The sequence below is a fragment of the Silene latifolia genome, chromosome 11 (assembly GCF_048544455.1).
Source record: "Silene latifolia isolate original U9 population chromosome 11, ASM4854445v1, whole genome shotgun sequence".
Taxonomy (NCBI): domain Eukaryota; kingdom Viridiplantae; phylum Streptophyta; class Magnoliopsida; order Caryophyllales; family Caryophyllaceae; genus Silene; species Silene latifolia.
Genome location: NC_133536.1, coordinates 83,957,489 through 83,979,874, shown reverse-complemented (window position 1 = coordinate 83,979,874; position 22,386 = coordinate 83,957,489). Strand labels below are relative to the sequence as shown.

General features: G+C 39.5%; 1 non-coding gene across 1 annotated transcript; it reads right to left on the bottom strand.

The window, feature by feature from the left end:
* Positions 1-21,972: 21,972 nt before the first annotated feature.
* LOC141615824 (small nucleolar RNA R71) lies at positions 21,973-22,081 on the bottom strand. The gene has a single exon (XR_012530219.1). It is a non-coding gene; the product is annotated as a small nucleolar RNA R71 (small nucleolar RNA).
* Positions 22,082-22,386: the final 305 nt, after the last annotated feature.

Below are 22,386 nucleotides of genomic sequence, written 5' to 3'. Positions count from 1 at the left end.
ATCACCTTCAATAGACCACTGGAACTTAGCTTTTTGTGTTAAAAAACTATCCCTTGCAACTATAAGCTCCTTGAGATTGTTAGCTAAGTCTATATCCTGCTGCATCAACTCTATATTTCCTGGATTATCAATTAACTGTTGCTAAATTTGCTCCAAGACAGTACTAGCTATATTTGTGTTATTCTCAATATCAGAAAAGCAAGTTTTGTTGAGGCATTTAAGTACTGGCTTCAAAGCTTTAAGCTTCTTCACTACCCTAAACATTTTAGTTCCAGAGTAAAGTTGCCTCCACACACTCTCAACAGTCCCTTTAAAAGTTTCGGCAGTGCCCCACATATTAAAGTACTTAAAGCTCTTCCTTCCTCTTATCTCAGCTCTTCTATCCATCATTGTACATGGTCAATGATCAAATAATCCTTAAGGGTGAAAGTAAGCAACTTAGTCCCCAAAATTCTCCATCCACTCCTGATTACCCATAGCCCTATCAAGTCTACTGTAAACCCTGTCAGTAGGCTCCTGTTTTTTAGACCAGGTAAATAAGGCACCAGTAGCTTGGACATCATCCATACAACATAAAGACACACATTCTTGAAAATGTTCCATCTCTGCCTCAGTAGTATTGCCTCATAACCTCTCTACTGGAGATAAAACAGTATTAAAATCCCCCTAACCAAAGCCAGGGATCAGTGCAAGTTGTGGCCACCTTCTTTAAGAAATTCCATTACTCAATTCTTTCACTAAGACTATTGAAAGCATAGATCACAGTCAGGTAAAAAGTCTTCCCACCAGTCTTAGAATGGACAAGCATATGAACATATTGAGCATTATATTCTAAAAATTGTATATCTAAACATTGAGGTTTCCAAAAAATTCATATTCTCCCTCCTTTATGCCAACTGCAGTTAGTGGATACATTCATCCATCACAAATAGTGGTCTCTTTCTTAAGTAACATACTAGGTTTAAGTTTAGTTTCTAGTAAGCCAAACAAACCAACCCCATGATTGTGCATAAACCATTTAACCACCTTCTGCTTATTCAGGTCATTAAGACCCCTAACATTCCAAAAGCTAATGCTATGCATTGACACTACAATCAGGAGGATCCTTCCCACTCTCAACTACTCTTCCTCCATGAGTACCAGTGTTGTTCAACGCATCCTTAAAAGTTTATTGTCCAAATTTCCCAGGCAGTCTCACTCCCATAATCCTAGATTGCCTATTCAACCTCATAATTTTTGAACAGGTGTAGACTTAACAACTGGAGTAGGTCTATCTCTAGATAGAGGAGAAAAGAAATGAGGAGTAAAAAGGGGAGGAGTAGGATCAGGGACAACCTGGGTTTTCTGAATAGGTCTCCATATCTGAGTGACGAGTGCTTTTAATTTAGTTGTAGGAGCATGGCCTTTCTTACCACCAGTTTTGGGAGCAGGTTTCCTGCATTGAGTACTGTCATGACCCATTCCTTTACAACTTGTACAGGAAATAGGCTTCCATTCATATTCAACAAGGACCGTAACCATCTGACCAGTTTCATCCAAGAAATGCACCTTCTCAGGCAATTTCTGATCCATCTGTAATTCTACCATAACACGAGCATAGCTTAATCTGATCTTGTCTGCAGTAGCCCCATCCATCTGCACATACTTACCAACTAACTCCGCAATCCTAGGAAAGCATTTACCCCAAAATTTCAAAGGGATAACAGATAATCTCACCCAGACAGGCACAACATCCGCTTTCTCCTTTACCAGGTCCATGTTAACATCCCATGGTTTAATAACCACGGGTTTGTTATAAAAAAGGTAATAACCTGATTTCAAAAGAGATTCTCTACTCTGAAATTTGGTAAACCTGACAATGAAAATCCCATTATCTAGGAACGAGACTCTATCAATGCCAAAATGCTCCCATACATGGTAGATAAAGCCCTCAATGAGATCCCAAGGCGGGTTAGCACCCAAGATATAACAGTATACAGAATTGTTCTAAAACTATACCTCTGTTTTGATGTCCTCAGTAGTAAATTGTAGAAGATCAACCAATTCTTCCTCTTAATTGATTGTTTCCATCACCGGGACATCTCGACCACCTCTTCGAAGTAACCATCCATCAGTTTCATTTTCCAGAGTTTCATCAGTTCTAGCTTCAGTAAGGTCAACGACAGGGATACCCTCCATCTCCCTGATGGAACGTGTTTCTGTGCATCCTCCATGGTTGGTCCACGAAAGATACCACCTTTTCCTCCATTTTTTGAACTACTAGCTTCATCTGACCTTATTATAGTATGTTTGATAATTTTTGTGAAGATTTAGGTGCAGAATGTAAGGGAGAGAACCGATTTTGCATAACTTTCATAGCCGTCATGATGTGTATTCAAACTTCTAGGTTATTAATTTTAGAGCTTTTCTCTCTCTAACTTTATCTCTCATGTTTTTGCGTTTTTTCAATCAATCAAGTTCTCTTCTCTTATTCTTTCCTTTCCATTTGCTCATCTTAAGATTGGTATAGTTTCTTTACTCTTTACTTAATTATTGCTTATTGCTTTACTCTTCCATCATGTTTATACTTGTTCATATGATTGACACCATTGATAACATGTTCTCCATGATAATGAGCGAGTCGTTCCCTAACTAGGGATTAGTGGGGGATTAGGGGAGTAATTATGGGATAAATCTATGCTTAATGAGTTCATATGAATGCTTTCTTATTGTACTTTGAACTTATGCAAATGTTATATTTGATGAAATGCTTGATTGACAACCTAGAATGTTTCTCTTATCCTTTCAACAAGACTTGTAAGACATAAACTAACTCAAGCCTTATTCGACCATGCATATAGTTGAATAGGGAAAACCAAGTCGACTTGTAGGTGTTGTAAAGTCTTGACCGACTCGGCTCCGAGACCCAAGTTCCCTAGGAATTGTAAGATATAAACTAACTCGATTCCAACAAAATAATTGCTTGCATCTATATGACTCATTTATGCTATTTCACCATGATTCCCCTATGATCCCATGATCCCCTAGTGTTGTTAATCGTTTGTTCACATCCTTATTTTTATTGCTTGTTTTACCTTTTATTGCTTTTTATTGCTTTCATTAGTTTAGAACTATCAACCTCAAACCCCAATAATTGTGACACTTGCACAACTTAGAATAGATAGACTTAGGACCCAACATACACCGTCCGGTGGATATACCTCGACTTAACCACTTACAAGTTGTTTGTTGAGAATATAAATGTGTTTGATTGAGTGAACAACGAATCTCTCACAATCAAAATGGCGCCGTTGTCGGAGACGGTGTTATGTGATTAAGTTCTTGCTTGTTTGTCTATTTTAGTTGTGCTTTAACCTTGAGAAACTTGTTCCTCAAGGTCGTTCTTACCGTTTTATACTTTTATTATAGTTTCTATGTTTGTAGTTGTTTCCTTGTTTTAGCTATGATGATGGCTCAAGACTTGACACATGGAGTGTTTCGTGGATCTTTTGAGTATGACTATAATGGGTATGGGGAGTTTGAGGAGCAAGTCAACACAAACCTACCTTACAACTCATACAATGAAAGCCCTAACTACTACCCCAACTTTTCTTACCCAAGCCCCTACATCCAATATCCATAATAACTACCCTCCCAATACCTACTTTACAACCAATTCCAAATGCCACAATACACCCACTCTCACACCCACTCACAATAAGAAGATGAGCATGACTTAGACATTCAAAATGTGGTTCTCCAAATGATGGGAGATCAACAAAAATTCATCACACAAGTGGTAAAAGGCACCCCAAGTAACCACCGCACCAAACACTCATCACCATTCCTTAAGGATTGACATTCCTATATTGCAATTGGTATCCAACTCTATGAACATTGTCCATGAATGCGAGTTTGAAGGAGTGACCTTTGATGTGGAAGATGTGAAGTGGGAAGAGTCAATCTCCTTGAGCTCTTGTGAGTATGAAAGTGTGGTATTTGATGAAGAAGATATGAGGTTGATTAAACCATATACTCTTAGCCTTTGTGAGCATGAAGGTGTGTCATTTGAAGTGGACGTTGAGGTGGTGGAGAAAGAGTTAATGTGAAGGAGTGAATCTCCTATTTATGATTCGTATGGAGATAGCGATGATGACAAGCCTATGGAAGAAGCTTATGTGGAATATGTGTCTTGCAATGACTTATGGAATGAAGAAGAGGAATGGAGTTGTGAGATTGCCTCACTTGAGGCGCCCATCCTTGAAAAGTTTGAGGTATGCTTCCATAAGGAAGATGAATGTCTCTTTCCTATTTTCTATGAAGACCTTTTCGCACCCACCATGGAACCTGTGATTGTTGGAGATGATATTGTAAACCTTCTCCAAGAGGTCAAATTGTCATATAAAAGGTACTTGAGGGAGAAGCTCAAGAACAAAGTTATGAATGAGCTTACTTGTGGAGACTTGGCACCCACAATCTCAATTCCTAAGCTACCCCGTCATTAATTCTATGAGAATTCTCCTTCTATTATTGAAGGATTGATAAATCTGAATGCTATCATCATCACTATATTTGAGGGAGACGGGAGAGAATAGAAGCCTCCCGATGACAAGAATTTTAAGCTTGCTAGTTTGAAGAGCTAAAAAGGCTATGGTGAAAAGGCCAAAGTGAAGGGGATAAATTTTCATAAGAAGCCTCTTATGGAGGATTGGCTCTATTCAATTTTGAAGTGGCCAATGTCCTACTTGTGCTTATTTGAGGCCTATTAAAGCCTTTGATCGCCTACTAAGAGCATTAAGCTCCATGGATAATAAAATTTGTCATTTGACTTAGTTTGGTGGAGTCCTATCTCAAACCACCATTTGTAATATACTTTTTTTTAAACTTGAATTTAGTGTAATCTTGCATGCATTCATCGCATGAGAGATGAAAAGGAGGGATCTCATATTTTGATTGAGCATTTTGAAAGAAAACATTGAAAATGAGAAGATAAGAAATGCAAAGAAATGAAAAAAATGGAGGATTCGAGCTTTGGGCCAAATCATGCATGAACCCGTGTAACCTGGGATGGACTCACACGAGTTGAAGCCTAAAGAAATAAAAAAATTCCCTGAACGTGAACTCGGGTGGATTCCAGCGAATCTGGGCGTCCCCAGCCACAAATCGAGCGGGTCAGAAAGAACTCGAGCGGGACAGATTTGACTCGAGCGAGTCGACAATTAACTCGAGCGGGTTACAATGGACTCAAGCGGGTTTAGAGTAAAATTCCAAAGCTGAAGCAGAATCCGGGCGCGCTAAGCCCAGCCCACCCGAGTTGACTCTGAAACTCACTTTTTTTCTCATTTAGCTCGTGACATTACTATGTATGCGTCCTATCTACCATGTATAGTTGCATTTATGTAGTTACCTCATGATTAAAGCCCTTTCTTCTTACATTAGCAATGATGTTTAAAATCGGTTTGGGGAGGTTAAACCATGAAGTGACATACATTATAGTTAATTATATTGTTTAGGCTTGTATTTGTATTATATTCCATAATGCATTTGCATTAATTCATATATTATAGCTTGCATTGTAATATATCTCACATGTCTCATATATTTAATGCATATAGTTAAATTTGCATTCATGGATAGTCACTAATGACCAAAGCTCATTTCTCTTACACTAGAAATAGTGCTTAAATTGGTCTGGGGAGGTTTGATCATAGGTGACCTAAGCATTTACATAGAGCATGCATCATCTAGTGTAGTTTGGATTGCATTCATTTGTTATATATGTCATATAGAATTGCTTTTACTTAGAGCATGCATTCATTCATATCAATGTATTTGCATTTGTACTTCAATTTCCGTAAATCGAAAAATTCAAAAACATGTATTTCCTTTTTAGTCCTACTCCTACATGTACATTGAGGACAATGTCCAAAATAAAGTGGGGAATGGGAGTTTATATTCCAAAATACATAAAAATTGAAATTTTCGAAAAATCCCAAAAATATGTTCTTTAAATTTCATAAAAACAAAACCCATAAAAATTTGAAAATTACAAAAACCAAAAACATGTTCTTTCTTTGTAGTATAGAATTATATATACATGTTTGTTTGTCACTCTTATCACATGGGGATGACTACGACATTCAAAGCATAAGGGATACAAAGAAGACCGCATGGTATGATCTTTCCAAATCTCCTTCTCCTTTTTTTATATATGTTAATGACAATGTGGCCACTTTTTTTTGATGCGGTATGAAGCCTATGTGATGTTAGGAGTTGTATTTTGTTTATATGGCATAATAATTGATAGAAGCATATGCATTAGAGTTGTATATATGATACTTGCATGGTAGAAAATGTTTGTGAAAATGCCTATTTGGGAAGCTTGACAAGTGTATATAAGGCCCTTTTAGATAATTTTTCTCCTTGAGACTTTGTTTGCTAGAATACTCTCAAGACAGCCTAGGATGTGTCATACTAGTATCTTTTGACCCATGGACTAAGGCCTAGTCACGAGTACCTTGTGGTGTGATAACTCCTTGGCTACCGTTTATATCAAGGTGACCTTTGAAGCCATGCAACCGTTTTGTCACTTATATCATCATTTTGTCAACCAAAAAGGGAATGGGCATGATGTGACTCATATTTGAGCATATTTAGTCCTCGAATTAGCCTCGTTCGTATGCTTTATAGTGCATAATTGGGTCATTTACTATCTTTAGTTTCCTATTTTGCATATTCTTTGACGTTTTGTTTCCTTGGTAGGAGAGGAGTGCAAACCTTGCATTTACATGGCGAAATGGAGCTAAATTGATCGCATCTAATGACCAATCATCAAAGGGAAGACGATACTAGAAGGCCTATGTAGATAATAAAGTAGATTGGGCAATGATGAAAGGATCCTTGCATCCCTAACAAGTTCCCCGCGGATTGTTTAGGATTGAAGAAAAGAGAAGTGTCTGACCCAGGATCCGAGCAGATTGCAAGCAATCCGGGCGTCTCCCTGCACAACAATACGAGCGTCCCGAGCATAAGACGCTCGTCTTGAAGCCCTAAGATCTGAGAATCTCCCCTAATGATCCGCTCAGGTCTCCTGACAGAAACCACCGTGCTAGCTTCCAAGCCACTAGGGACGAGCATATCTATGCGGGACTAGCAAAACGGAGATGCGCATCTCTTTGGAGAGGAGCACTTCCTCAACTTTTCTTAAAGGTCTTAATAGTCATTTAAGCCCTTAGTAACCCTAACCTTTAGTATAAATACCCCTTTGTACTACCTAGATTAACAAGCAATCTTAATGCTCTCTTAATAAAGTTCTAATCAATTAGTAATCATTCCTTAATCTTGTAATCAACTCCTAATTTAGTCCTAATACAAATCTCAATACTTAATCTTTTCTTAATTTCTCTATTGTTCATCATTTATTTTGGGTAATTAGAAGATCATTTGGGTTTATTGGGAGATTGACAACCTTCCATCAATCATCAAGTACTTCTATTATTATTTGCATTATTATTTTGGAATCTCCATAGGTATAATTCTCTTAATCCTTGCTTTAATTATTGTTAGTCATTCTCATTCATTCATCATGTTTTGCCGTGTTAATGTGATTGACAACCTTGTTAGCATGTTAAACTTGATCATGAGTGAGTAGTTTCCTTAACTAGGGTTAATGGGTAATTAGGGGAAACCAACATGGGGAATGATTCATGCTTAATCTAATATGTTCAAATAATTTATTTGCTTGCTTGTTGTGATTTCAACTTATGCACATGTTATGTTTGATGAAATGCGAGCCTATGAATCCTTGCATTTTTTACCCATCACTTATCTTTTCAATGAGGCTTGTAAGACATAAACCAACTCGAGCCTCATTAGACAATGCATAATGTTGCATAGGGAGGATTAGGTTGACTTTTAGGTTTTGTACAATCTAATCGATTCGACTCCGGGACCCAAACCTTCTTAGGGATTGTAAGATATACGCTAACTCGATCCCATCACAACAATAATTGCTTGCTTATAATTTGAGAACAAGTTTGTATGATCAACTCCCATGTATTTCCCTATGAACCCATGATACCCTAGTGCTTTTAATCAATTGTTTACACTTTCATTTTATCTACCTTGCTTTGTTGTTATTGTTTATTAGTTTTAATTGATCTCCTATCTCAACCCCAAAGTGTGACATCCTAAGACATGACCATTTACAATTAAAAATCCTACATCAATACCCGTCCCTTGGGATCCGACCTTTACTTACCTCTTTACTAAGAGTAGTTGATGAAGTTATAAATATTGTTTTGGTTGAGTGACTTTTGACGACGAGTTATACAACAACACCAGGGCACAAAATCATCAAATTGAGTTCAAGTTCCAAAATCAAAGTCAAACATTTGCAAATTGAATCAATAAAATGAGGAGCAAAAATAGACTCCTATGCTTTTATAGAAGTACCCCTGCTACAAATGGGGTTAATTTCAAAAATACAAATTTGAAATTGCCAAAGTATCAAATGCCAAAAATAAAAAATGGCAAGAAATGTTCTTCAATTCTCGAAAGCTACAAAAATGGGGGGAAAATAACCCAAAAGCAAACTACCATCATGAAACTCAACTATCTTGATCCTTTTATCCATTGATGATCCTACTTTTGTTGCATGGTGGAGAGGGGACGGCCCTTCTTCTTGTCTAGGCAAGAGGGGGGATTCCGCGATCCTACAGTGTTTTCTAACACCATAGGGAATTTGCTCTTGACGAAAGTATTTAGCAATTGTGGACGAAAGTAGCCTAGTTTAACACAACTTGGAGGTGACTTGTTTGTATCCTCTTAGACTTAGTAACTTATAGTGGAATGTGTACCCTTAACTTGATTCCCCTTTAGTTTATTTCCGCCACTTACATGAGGAAAGTGGTTATTCTTTTGTAGATGCATCCTTTGACGTGTTTTGTGTTCCTAATGTTTGGATGCATCACAATTTTGGCAAACCCCACCTTGCCTTGCAAGAAGGCATCTTACCTCAAGGATGTCTTGTTGTGAGTTTAAGGGGAGCAATGAGACCCGCTAATTGTCTCACATCGTTTATATTATTAATATAATAGTTTAAATAAAGGTATAGTTCTAGTCACCTCTTAACTCGTGACGAGTAAAGGTTCGGTTAGCGGATATTTGATGTGGGTCATAATTACGCATATTTAAGTCCCATCACTAAGCCTAATTTTGAATATTAATATAACATTTCATAGCCATTTTATCCTTCAATTTCTTCTTATTTGCTTTCCTAGTGCATTTCATATGTCTTGTACGAAAGAAGATAATGAGGCGGAATTCCCGTCTCTCGCGCATATTCGGAAGCATGTTGATGATCTTGGATGGACTAGTATGAAGATGAGGTAAGAATAATGACCAAGGATGATAGGAATAAAGAGTATATTGAGGCATCATAGGAATAAAAGCAAGGGAAGAAGGTCCGCTACTCAACCCGCTTGAGTTGGTCTCTGACCCGCTCGATTAAAGTTTAACCCGCCCGGGTTGGTGCTCATATTGCCTCGCAAGGATCCTCTTGAATCGTGCAAAGGATTATTCGACACATCATGTTATTTCCTAATCTACCCTTGCTTAACCTAATATTGTAACCACTATATATACTTCATTTGTAATAATTAAGAGATTAAGCCCTCTTAGTGGAGGCTAAGTTCCCTTAGTTTAGATTAAGCTCTCATTAGGAGTAGATTAGAATAGATTAGCCTTTAATCTTTTCACAAATTGCATTTTAATCTTTCCTTAATTATAGTTCAAGAATTCTTAGATCTAGTTGGGTAATTGAAGATTATTAGGTTATTATTTGGAGAATTGACAACTTTTCATCAATCAATCAAGTTCTCTTCTATTATTCTTTGCTTTCCATTTGCTCATCTTAAGATTGGTATAATTTCTTTACTCTTTACTTAATTATTGCTTATTGCTTTACTCTTCCATCATGTTTGTACTTGTTAAGATGATTGACACCATTGTTAACATGTTCTTCATGATAATGAGTGAGTAGTTCCCTAACTATGGATTAGTGGGCGATTAGGGGAGTAATTATGGGATAAATCTATGCTTAATGAGTTCATATGAATGCATGCTTATTGTACTTTCAACTTATGCACATGTTATGTTTGAGGAAATGCTTGATTGACAACCTAGAATGATTCTATTATCCTTTCAACAAGACTTGTAAGACATAAACTAACTCAGGCCTTGTTAGACCATGCATATAGTTGAATAGGAAAAACCAAGTCGACTTGTGAGTGTTGTAAAGTCTTGACCGACTCGGCTCTGAGACCTAAGTTTCTCTAGGAATTGTAAGATATAAACTAACTCGATTCCAACAATAATAATTGCTTGCATCTATATGACTCATTTATGCTATTTCACTATGATTGCCCTATGATCCCATGATCCCCTAGTGTTGTTAATCATTTGGTCACATCCTTATTTTTATTGCTTGTTTTACCTTTTATTGCTTTTTATTGCTTTCATTAGGTTGGAACTATCAACCTCAAACCCCAATAATTGTGACACTTGCACAACTTAGAATAGATAGACTTAGGACCCAACATACACCGTCCGATGGATATACCTCGACTTAACCACTTACTAGTTGTTTGTTGAGAATATAAATGTGTTTGATTGAGTGAACAACGACTCACTCACTATCATGTGCGCCCTTAGATTTTACCACCATGTCATCTATATAGACTTCCATGATGTCCCCAGTCTATTCCTTGAACATCATGTTGACCAGGCGCTGGTATGTTGCCCCTGCATTCTTTAGGCCGAATGGCATGGCAGTGTAACAATATATGCCTCGATCAGTAATAAATGCAGTACTTTCCTGGTCAGCAGGGTACATCTTTATCTGGTTAAATTCACTGGAAGCGTCCATGAATGTGAGAATCTCATGTCCTTCCGTTGTATCTACCATGGAATCAATACGTGGAAGAGGGAACAGATCTTTAGGGCAGGCTTTGTTCAGGTCAGTCTAATCTACACAGACTCTCCTGGTCAGCAGGGTACATCATTATCTGGTTAAATTCACTGGAAGCATCCATGAATGTGAGCATCTCATGTCCTGCCATTGTATCTACCATGGAATCAATATGTGGAAGAGGGAACAGATCTTTCGGGCAGGCTTTGTTCAGGTCAGTGTAATCTACACAGACTCTCCATTTGCCATTCTTTTTCTGCACGACCACTATGTTTTCCAACCATTCAGGGTACTTCACTTCCCTAATCATGCTTATATCTAGGACTTTGTCCACTTCTTCATTGATAATGGTGTTTCTTTCTGTTGCAAAATTTCATCTTTTCTTTGATGGTTGCCACTCCCCAGTCTGTTGGTATCTTGATACACTGATGATAAGTAGAGGGGACAGCCTTGACACTGTGAATCCAGGGCCTGCCCAGAATGACATTGTAGGAGGATAGACAGTCTAGAACTCCAAATATTTCATAGGATGCAATGCCTTCAGCATAGGTATGGAGATAGATCACTCCTAATGTATTCTTTGTCTCACCGCTGAATCCTACCAAGACACTGGATTTCATGGTAATTTGATCCTCGCTGATCTTCATTGCCTTGATTACATCTAACATGATCATGTTAACTGAGCTGCCTTCGTATACTAAGATTCTCCTTACGTTGGCAATTCCAACTTGCATGGAGATCACCAGGCCATCATGATGTAGGTTAGGGATGCCCACCAAATCACAGTCACTGAACGTGATAGGCGGTATATTGCCAGGCTTGCAAGGTGACTTAGTTTGAGGAGTCCTGGCTATCTTTTTTGTTGTTGAACTGGTTAGGCCACATATTTCTGATCAACCATTTATGAATTTTACTTCATAGAGCGGAGGTTATGGTGGGAGATTGCGTTCCTGCTTTTGCTCTGGTTGACTTTTCCAGGATCTTCATTCTTGCCTCTGGTTTTGATCACATCTTTAAGGTATCCTGCCTTTAACAGGTAGGCTCCTTCTTTTCTGAGAGTGAAGCAATCCTCTATTGTATGCCCTATATCCTTGTGAAATTCACATCACTTGGTATGGTCCTTCCATGGATTTGGGTTGTCTGACTATCTGGGCCACCTGACCACTAGTCCCATGTTATCCAGTCACGGTATCAAACCTGCAATGTCAACATAGAAGTTATGTTTAGATATAGGTGGATGGATTTTAGCCTTACCATGCTCTTCTTGCGCTAGGTTGACTTTTGACTCATCAGGCCTGGTATATGGACCACTCCTGTAGTTATTGCCCCTTCTGGTGCTTCTCTTGTTCGGCTTTTAATAGTCTTTTACATTGCAGGGTCCTCAAAGTTTGTAACTCTTGTCTTCCTCTAGCATGATATAGGCAAGCGCCTTTTCCTGGACGTCTTCAAAGGAATGACAAGGGTACTTGGCCAGCTCACCATAGAGATCACTATTAGGTAGTATTCCCTGCCTGAATGCCTCCACTGATGTTCCAACGTCACACCTGGGAATTGAAACTTTGTAACACCCAAACTATCCGGCCAAGATAATTGGAGCGTTACCATCTCGGTTTCCTGAGGTAGTGAGATCGGAGATACAATCCAAGAACAATATTATAAATAGCATATTTAATGGTTTACAACGAATAAATGAATAATGAAAGATTACAAGTCATGGCCCCTAAGCTAATCTAATCAACTATGCTTGACTCGTATGTTGTCACGGCTCGTCCCGTCTCCCGCAAGCAACCACAGCTAACCTGTAAGTAACTGCTCCTCATATGATCGAAAATATTATATGGATCGACACAGGCCAACTCGGAAGTAGGTGACATTTACACAGACACAACAAACGTCAATTTCAATTATAAATGCAAGACATGACATAATAAGGGAATATACAACATGTTAATTAAATGAGTGAGACACAGAAGAACCAACATCACACAGGTACTGGGACACGCCCAGACATACCCGCAACCTCTACTCCGGTATCGGGACACGCCCAGGCATATTGATCATTACACTAGGTACCGGGACACGGCCAGGCATACTGGGCCTGGAAGCCAACCGAATCTCCCGCCAAACGTTGTGTCTTAACCACACGCATCCCTCCGTACTCAAGCCATTAATGTGCACATTCCCCTTGGAGTGGGAAGCTCCAAGGGGCGACCCGAGCATAAGACTGTTTTCCAACCGTCTTTTGTCTCCTCAATAATCAAGTACCGTCACCAAAGACCTCCGACACAACACAAACACAACCATACATAACAAATGGGAGAACAACACTTAACATATGACCAATTCATGAATTCCATCCCACATGTTATGAACAACAACCCTTCCGATACCCACATGACATACTAACCAATTTATGAATGCATATGACAAGGAAAAACATACAAACATGCTTATACAACATTGAAACCGAGTAGGATAACCTACCTTTAAGCATAATCCTGAAGGTAATCGGAATCACCAAGTATCCAACTCATAAAACCGTCCCATCCTACATAAATCATGTAATAACTATCACAATTCACTCTATACTAGTTTACAACATAAAATCCCTCATTATTAGTTACTAACTATTCATTTTACATAACTAAATACTAATAAATCTCTCTTAATAAACCCTAACTCGAATTTACTCAAAAGACAAAGAGGAAAAGGTGAGATTTGTACTTACAAAGGTAAATCGGGGCATAGGAGGCATGTTCCACTATTAATCCAAGCTTGAAGGCCAAAGGAAGAGCATTGGAAGCATTTTAGAGAGAGGGGAGAGAGTTTGGAGAGATAAGGAGGAAGGTGGAAATGATTTTAGGGTTAGGGGAGAAAGGGGTTATATCCCGTATTCTGAAAATAGCGGCACTCGACCGAGTGCCGAGTCCACTCGGTCGAGCGAACTCACTCGACTGAGTAGCACTCCACTCGGTCGAGTGGACGCACTCGGTCAAGTGTACCTTTCACTCGACCGAGTAAACCCACTCGATCCGCTGCAACACCACACGGTCTAGGCTCAGGTCAAGTGTAAGGCCATCTTTTCCATCCTCTCACACGTCCCAAGGTCTAAGTACAGGTTCCACAAATGTCGGGTATTACAATCTTCCTCCCTTAAAATGAACTTCGCCCCCGAAGTTCGCCACTCGCTCTCTTTCCCAAATATTCCTCGGTCTACTCTCGGGCTTGTTTCTCGATTCTCGTGTGTTCTCTTGCCATCATCACTCTTATTGTTACTTCATTATATCCTATCTATCCTAGGTTTAGTTCGTTCTCACTACTTTACCCCGTATCGTGCTCTTTCTTCTCTAAATTTCCAAGTTCTTACATTCACTACCCCTAAAACATAACTTCGTCCCGAAGTTCGCTACGAGTCTCACATGACACTCTTCCGGTGACCTACCATTATTACCACAACTTGTGTAGGATCACCATATGTATATACACATATTTATGAGTACTTTTTATGACTAGGCTCGACCATTTTTAAAATTCACATGTCGTCCACATATCGTATCAAAATGCCACAACACGTACTAGTGTTATAATCTCTTCATGTGATGTGTACCTACTACTAATATATATATTTCCACTACTATTACGGAATGCATACGGATTTTCATGTCCTTATTGCCATCATATAATCATTTGTCGTTTGACTATTCCCTTATACCTCCCAAACCATTGACAAGGTCAAGAGTAAACAACTCATAAAGGTCTATTGTGTGGGTTTTCTATGGTCAATTGACTCTTAGTAGGTCGGCATAGTCCAAAATCAAGGTCAAATGCATCATAGGTGGTCAAAACTTCCCAAAAAGAGTCAAATTCCAACGTACTCGGTTGAGTTCAGCAGTTACTCGGTCGAGTAGGGGTTTTTACAGGAGGTTTCCAGAAGCTGTCTTTAGGCCTACTCGATCAAGTGAAGGGGACACTCGGTTGAGTGGACCACCACTCGGTCGAGTGAATAGGGCACTTGGCCGAATGTCGCTGGGATGTCCAAATTTCGACCATTAATGGCCTCTAAGCTTCCTTATGGTTTAACATACATGCAATGGGGTCCAAATGGTGATCACTACACCATCCTACTATGTACTATGTAAGGTCTACTAGTATTGGCCTTATGGCAGGCTTACAACATAAAAACTAAATTGTTCAAAGTTTCAAATGATAATTAAAAGTCTCAAGGAATCCCGAGTCACAAGGTCACCACTACTTTGAGGACTACCTCTTCTTGCCAATGCTAGGCATCCACTTTCCCCATCCGGAGCGACTCTTCACCGTCTTGCCTCCTCCTTCCGCTTGCTCCTCCTCCCTGTCCCCTTCCCCTTCTTCATTCTCCTCCGCGTCCCTCGGTGCTCTATGATCCGCTTCCTCCCACACTTCGTCAAGGTCCATGGCCTCCACCACCGTAGATGTTCCCGCCTCACTTCCACTCCCTTCGTAGACATTTCTAGGATAGATGTCGGCATCACCCATATATGGGTCACACAAGTGTCCCACGCCGAAAGGAAAGTTGATCTCCCAATCCGATGGTTGGATACCATAGGCCTTGAAGCCTCCAGAGGTATCTCTGGGTCCGGACCAAAAGCTAGGATGGTGGCGGGTCGTACTCCTTGATTATAGGCCGCCTCGTGCATGTCTCTCAACATAAGGTCGGTGTTCACCCGGTGAATGAGGTACGACATGGGGTAGTTGGAGTCAAAGGTCGGTGGGGCTTGGCCAAAGTTCCCAGTGTAAGGTGGGGGCATCATAGTTTTAGGCATTGAGTGGGTAAAAGATGTGGGAGCTTTCTCGACGGGATCACGAGGAGAGGGAGGTAACGGGGGTGCCTCCCGTTTCTCTGTGGCATCATCAAGGTCAAAGGTGAGGTTACTATGGATGGTATACGTTTGGGCCTCGGGGCGGGGTGATCCCGCTCTATCCAAAGGGGAAGTCGGGAGTAGGTTTTCATGTACCACTCATCATCAACCCTCCAAGAATAGGTACCATCCTCTTCTACATCTACTACCCAAGACTTAGCTTTCAACCAATCCAGGTCAAAATAAACCACTTCTCTAGACATGGGTGCATCCACCGCCCCCGGTTCATAAGCTAACAAGTTCTTAGCCAAACGAGTCACCAAGGCTCCATAATCTAAGGAGCATTGGTCCACCTCGGCCATCCTCGCAAGGGCAAGACACACCAAAGACACGACATTGAAGTGGAGACTATTTTCATGGTGGGGGTTAAGGTAAAAGCTTAAGATCAAGACTTTCGTAGAGTTAAGCTTGCTTGGGTCTTTCCTCCCATAGAGGAGGTTGGTCAAGGAGCGAAAGAAGATCTTTAGGACAAGGTGCTCAATGTCACTAGTCTTCATATTACTTACACTAACCTTTTCTTTGCTTGTGTAAAGGTGATAATACTTGGAAGACTTCATGTCCTTCTCAATCTTGTCATGGTGGCCTACAACTCGCTTACCCACCCCTAGATGGTCGGCAAAAGCATCACTACCTAAGTCGAAAGGGGTATTCTTAAGCCTAAAGCTCACCTTATAGGTCTCTTTATCATAAGTGAAGGAGCTCAAGAACTCAAGGGTGAGATCGTGGTAGCTTATCTCCTCCAAGTTGCATAAACCCTCCAACCCAAGGATCGTGAAGATATTATGTACCTCCTTCTCTATCCCTAGAGCCTCCAAGGTGCTTACCGACAAGCACTTGGTCGGGGCCATCCTCCTAGTGGCTAGGACCTCAAAATTGTCTCGGTGCTCCTCACTCCCAAAAGCTATGGATGGGTAGTCGGGAAGGGTGATAGCAGGTGGTGCTTCTTGTTGGGGTTGGCGAGCATTTCTTCTGTGACCGCTTCTAGCATTCCTTGACATGCTACAAGAGGAGATCACACAAGGTAGGGAACGAGAAAGGTAAGAATTCGGATTAAATTTTTAATATTGATAGGATTTTCTCAACTTCTCAATTCTATAGACGCCAAAAAAAGGGGACTTCTATTATAGTTTTCTTGCAATTTAGTTGACCTCTCCAAAACATTTCTTATGTTACAAAATTATTTTCCGGAAGTTAAAAGATTTTGTGAGATAACACGAGTTTAAGCATGACCTCAATTACATGTATTATCCCAATTTATCACCCGTCTTGTCCAATTTCGACTCAACTAAGACACACTACACTTTAAAGTTTCACTTAAGTGATTACATGACCTTACCATCAACAACAATTTCGTTAAATTTGGTAGAATAAAAATTTTAGTTTGTCGAAATTAAAAAGGAACTCGGGTGAACGAAATGCTTCTTTGTCATAAGAAATTCTTCAAGTTAAATAAATACGTAGTAACACAAGTAGTGAATATAAAATAAATTTTTGATACGGTTAGTGTCGAATTTTCAAAACTTTGAGACAAAATTTCATTTAGTTCCTCTTATAAGGTGGTAGTAACCACAAAATTCTCAATACTACAACATAGGTAAATCATCATTGAAGCACAAAATGCATTATTCATGGGGATTTTAGAAGAATATAGAAGAGTTTTCACCCAAGTTTTAAGACAAAATTTAGTTTCATTTCGGTTTACTTAATAAATTATTAACCAAGGTAGTCTTATGAAGTAATTAGTGCTAAGCTTTGTTCATGAAAAATCAAAATTTGGGCATGACTTGTCTAAAATTCGAAAATTTAAGACGGAGTTTTAAGACGAAATTTACACCTATTAAACAAAATTCATTCATGACAACAAAAGTTAGGCTTTTGTTGTTCAACTATACACAACAACAATCACCAAAATCCAATCATTGACTCAAGAACAAAAAGCCATTTTTCGAGTTCTACAATGATGAACGGAAATTTTCTACAAAAATTTGATTTTTATCCACAATAATGGTGTTAAAAGTTTACTAGTACCATGAATTAAGCAAAATGAATAATTAATTAATAAAACTTGAAGGATTTAGAAGTAGATCTAAGAAATTCAAATTTGGGGAAAAAGATGGAAGAAGATGAATATGCTTACCTTGACCAAATTAGTGAGATTAGATAAGAAAGGTGGAGAAATAGGATGAATTCCAAGCAAGTTAGAGCAACAATGGAGGTTTTTGAGAGAATTTTGGTGATGGAAGGAATGAAGATATGAAGGTATGAAGATAAGAATGAAGAATTGGGGAAAAAATAAGGGCTTTAAGCCGAGTAACTCAGCCCGTGTGAACCCACTCGGTCGAGTGCCGAGTGCAGTCGATCGAGTTTAAGCTCACTCGATCGAGTGGATGGCTCACTCGGTCGAGTTACGAGGTTTCCAGAAAGTATTACCCCCTGAAACCAGTTCCACTCGGTCGAGTCAAGGGTCCACTCGGTCGAGTGCTCTCTTACTCGACCGAGTTGACTCTCGCAGTAGGTCAAGTGACCCCGTTGGGTTTCAAATCCTCACTAAGGACTTATCGATGGATTTCCTGCAAGAATACAAGGTTCGGGAGTCCACCACTTATCGATGATTCGTCCCAGGTTAGCTCATGTGACATCAAGGTTGCCGATCCCTACTTCCTACATCCACACTCGCAATAACCTTACCGAAACGGTCAGAACATATATACTAACAATAACACTATAAAGCATAAGATAGTCACATAACATGAATCAAGGGAATGGGAATATCATTTTCCAAAATATGTCAAGACATGTAAATCCAATCATACACATGCGAAATTTCATAGCATACAAGAGTCTAACCACAACCATGTCATTCATGCAATCACACAACATTGTCTATATCATTCACCCTTACTTGTAACCACCCACGTAGTGACCAACCGAGGCAATGGGCACTAGTTTTGATATGACGGCGCCCACTCATGCAAAACCGATCTCCCATTGAACTCGTGTCGGTTTCGTTTTTATTAGACACACCTAGTTCAATTTCGTTCATTTGTTTAGGTTCCAAAATCGTCGCTCTAATACCACTTTAACATCCCAACTATCCGGCCAAGATAATTGGAGCCTTACCATCTCGGTTTCGCGAGGTAGTGATATTTGAGATACAATCCAAGAATAATATTATAAATAGCATGTTTAATGGTTTACAACGAATAAATGAACAATGAAAGATTACAAGTCATGAACCCTAAGCTAATATGATCAACTATGCTTGACTCGTATGTCGTCACGGCTCGTCCCGTCTCCCGCAAGCAACCACGGCTAACCTGTAAATAACTGCTCCCCATATGATCGGAAATATCATATGGATCGAAACAGGCTAACCCGGAAATAGGTGACATTTACACGGACACAACAAACGTTAGTTTCAATGATAAATGCAAGACATGACATAATAAGGCAATATGCAACATGTTCATTAAATGAGTGAGACACGGAATAACCAACATAAAACCGGTATCGGGACACGCCCAGGCGTACCGGGTCCGGAAGCCATCCGGATCCCCCGCCAGACGTCGTGTCTTAACCACACGGGTCCCTCCATACTGAAGCCATTAATGCGCACATTCCCCTTGGAGTAGGAAGCTCCAAGGGGCGACCCGAGCGTAAGACGGTTTCCCAACCGTCTTACGTCTCCTCAATAATCAAGTACCATCACCAAAGACCTCCGACACAACATAAACACAACCATACATGACAAATGGTAGAACAACACTTAATATATGACCAATTCATGAATTACATCCCACATGTTATGAAGAACAACCCTTCCAATACCCACATGATATACTAACCAATTCATGAATGCATATGACAAGGAAAAACATACAAACATGCTTATACAACATTGAAACCTAGTAGGATAACCTACCTTTAAGCATAATCGTCAAGCTAATCGGAATCACCAAGTATCCATCTCATAAAACCGTCTCATCCTACATAAATCATGTAATAACCATCACAATTCACTCTATACTAGTTTACAACATAAAATCCCTCATTATTAGTTACTAACTATTCATTTTACATAACTAAATACTAATCAATCTCTCTTAATAAACCCTAACTTAAATTTACTCAAAAGACAAAGGCGAAAAGGTGATATTTCTACTTACAAAGGTAGATCGGGGCATAGGAGGCATGTTCAACCAATAATCCAAGCTTGAAGGCCAAAGGAAGAGCATTGGAAGCATTTTAGAGAGAGGGGAGGGAGTTTGGAGAGATAAGGAGGAAGGTGAATGATACGTGCATATTCTATACACTTTAATTGCAGTTTTGGCACGTATTTCCATGCATATTTGTTAGTTTTAGGCTACTATCTCTCCCGAAACGGTTTACTTTGCATTTTCTATGATTTATTGTAGGAATGAATGGAAGTGAGCTAAATCAAGCCTAAATCGTCCTCCGGGGGCAACTTCAGGGAAGCTTTGAAGAAGGGAGTTCGGATTCAACCACTTTGGGACGCGTGCATTGGAGTTAAGAGCTGATTTGACGAGAGAAAGAAGCCACTACACAGCTCAGTCCAGTCGATCGACCATGCTGTACAGTCGATCGACCGTTGAAGTTAAGCAGAAGCTACTGTTCTGAATTGCCAGTCGACCGACCATGCTCTTCAGTCGATCGACCAGTCTGCGAGCTGAGATTATTTCTTCGTGTTAGACTTTTAAAAGCCCAATTTGTAATTAACTTTTGGCATCGCTTATCAGTAGAACGCAGCTAGAATTTTAGGTTATGCTTTTCATTACTGAAGAACATAGTTTTAGATCTAGCTTTGGGAACGGAAAACCCCGAATGCAATTACGTTGTTCATCACTTTAATTAGTAAGTTTTTATGCAAATTCTTTCTTCCTTAATTTCTTGTTATTTCAATTCTTGTTTTTACCAATTTAATTTCAGCAATTAAGTTCTTACCTTTTGTCTTTAGTTCAATTCAATCATGTCAAATTTATTCTTTGCTATAAATTTTGCAATTGTTATAGTTTTAATTATGCATAGCTAATCCCATTGATTGGGAACGAGGTGAGTCATGGCATAAATTAGGATTGTTTTGTTAGTATGAATTCTTCCGTATCGATCTTGTTGTCTTTTGATAAGCCATTTTACTAGATTGAAAGATTAGTAATTTAAATTATCATCAGATTGGAATTTCCTTTGAGCGAAAGCTTTGAGAAATTCTTGGGAACTAGAAGACCGTAAGGTTAATTTGAGCATTGATCGAAAGGCTTGTTCGTATTCTCTGAGACCGTACTATAGGACCTCTGCTACCTTACTGACCTGACCTTAGCCATGGTGAACCGAAGTTCCCGATCTTCTTTTTATCTTGTTAAGAAATTTCATATTTAGCAATTAGTCATTAGAATCAACCAATTTCAAAACCCCCCATTTAATTGTTACTTTTATAGACCGAAATAAGCAAATAGAATTGATGTTGTCTCTCTGTGGTTCGACCCTTACTATCACTAGCTATAGTTTTAGTTTGGAATTATAAATTTAATTTTGGTACTAAACGACGGTATCAAATTTTGGCGCCGTTGCCGGGGAGACGGTGTAATTCTGTTTGCTTTATTTTTAGTTTATTTTTCTTGTCTCAAAGAACTTTGGTTCCTTGAGGCCGTTGCTTACCTTTGCTTCTAGTTTTGCTTTTGCATAGTTAGAAGACAGGTTTTTGAGAGGAAGGCTTGAGTACTCTCAGTTCTGCGAATATGGCTACAATATATGATAATCTTCAGCCAAAGGAGCACCACCTTCCAAAGGGGCACGTGTTACCTACCCCTACTACCGGTAACTTCGAATTTCGTTCCTCTTATATTGATCTAGTGGAGCGAAATTAGTTTGCTGGTCTGCCAGATGAGGACCCCTTGAAGCATATGGAAATTTTCACAGACTACTGCTGTTCCATACCTATACCAGCTGGGGTGACTCAGGATGAAGTAAAGGGGGTGATGTTCTTATACTCCTTGAAGGATTCGGCGCGAGATTGGTACCGCTACCTTGATAGGGTAGCAGCTGGAGTCACAGATTGGACATCTCTAGCATTAGCCTTCTACAAGAAGTACTTCCCGATTTCAAAGACTGATGCCTTGAGGAGTAAAAGTACAAATTTCCAGCAAGAAGCTGATGAGAGTTTTTGTGAGGCATGGGGACGTTTCAAAAGTTTGGTCCGAGCTGTCCCTCACCATGGTTTCCAGGAATGGTATCTTTGCAACTTATTCTACAATGCTTTATATGATGATTACAAGGTCATCCTGGACGCAGTTGCGAATGGTAGGTTCCAAAACAATACTGGTTAGAATAGAGGTTGGAACACTATTGAGGAGATGGCGGTCCATAGAGCTGAGTTTGGGAGTTCACGTGGAAATTCACGAAAGCAAAGTGATGAAATGAGTACCGTTGTGACACTCATTACTTCTATTACTGCCCGTCTCGAGAAGCTCGAGGCCTCTGAAGTTTCCAAGAAAAGAGTTGAAACTCCTGTCCATAATCCAGATG